This window comes from Notolabrus celidotus, chromosome 10, assembly GCF_009762535.1.
Source record: "Notolabrus celidotus isolate fNotCel1 chromosome 10, fNotCel1.pri, whole genome shotgun sequence".
NCBI classification, from domain to species: domain Eukaryota; kingdom Metazoa; phylum Chordata; class Actinopteri; order Labriformes; family Labridae; genus Notolabrus; species Notolabrus celidotus.
The window spans coordinates 11,245,687-11,247,110 of NC_048281.1; positions in this window are offsets into that span (position 1 = coordinate 11,245,687).

The following is a 1,424-nucleotide window of genomic DNA, read 5'->3' on the forward strand; positions in this document are numbered from 1 at the left end:
ATCAGCGTTTTTCTGTTATTTTTGTCCATGACAACTATGTTAAGGACACGAATGTTGGCTGCAAATTAGATTTATTTATGATTTAAAAAAGAAAAGAACGGCAGAAATAACTTCAAATATGAAGTCTGCAAGTGAGTAAAGTCAGACGGTAAATGTGAAGGTGATCAGCAAGAAGACAGGTGAGCCAGGACTTCAAGGTTGTTGTTGTTGTGTCTGTTTTCTTCAATTTGTTAGACGACTTTTTCACTCAGCTCCGTATTTCGTGTTTCAACATCCCTTGTTAGCTTCTGCATGAGTTTCCTCCTCTTGTCATCTTCTCTCTGCAGGTGAGAGGTCTGACATTAAAAGTTTGGCCGGTAGCCTGCAGTTTTGGGTGCGCCCCATGTACAGAGGCAATAGTCTTTGCAGCAGGCGGAGGTTCGGCTCCTATTGATTAAAGGCAAAAATATAACATAAAATAAATAAATGAAATATGTATACAAGTTGTGTGCTCTCCAAACAAATCGAGAGTCAATCAAAACTTAAAATATCCTCCATATTGTTTACAGATTATATTGGAAAGTGGTGATTTTGCCACAGTGTCAATAGGAAGAGGTGAAAACTGAAACTATACTTTCTGCAGAGAGATTTTATCTGACTTTATCTCTAATTTATCATCATTGTTGTAGGTTTTTTGACCAATCAGAATCAAGCATTTAACACACAGTCAGGTGATCAGTACAACAGCCAGATAATACACACATTGTCATACAATAAGCTAGCTAAAATGCAAGATTAGCAGAGTAGGGGGACACAGGTATGTTAGAGTCTTTTTTTTCAAGGTTAGTTAGTCGTCCCAGTATCTGATATGTGCTGGTAATCTATTTAAGGAATATACAGACACTATTCAACTATATTTAGCCCTAAGTCTTGGTACATATAGTTTCCTGCTCTGGTGTTAGTAGCTTTATAAGTAGCTATTAAATGATTAAATACAGTTTCTGTGTTTGGAGCAAGATTTATAATCAACCTAAAAGCCTGACCACAAGTTCTTCTTCCAGTTTTAATTAGTTTTCAAACTATAATCATAAAATTCAAAAGCTTTAAAACTGAAATTATGATTTGAATCCTTAAAGGATATTTTTAACAACATATTTTGATGCCGAATGACACGTTTTTCAAAATAAAAGCCTGATTTAACACCTGAGGGAGTAGTATCCAGCACTATTCTCTTGGGAGTAAAGGAGTGTCACACCCTGAAATCAATTACCCTGGAGTAAACAGATCACTGTATTGTTGAATAAACACTGAATGTGCTTTAATCAACGCGTTAGTTTATAATAATGATTAATGTTGGAAGCATATATCCTGGTTATTTCAAACCCCAGCAGGGTGCAGAGGGACTCTTCAGGCAGCAGGACGTCATGACTCCGCCCACCTAATGA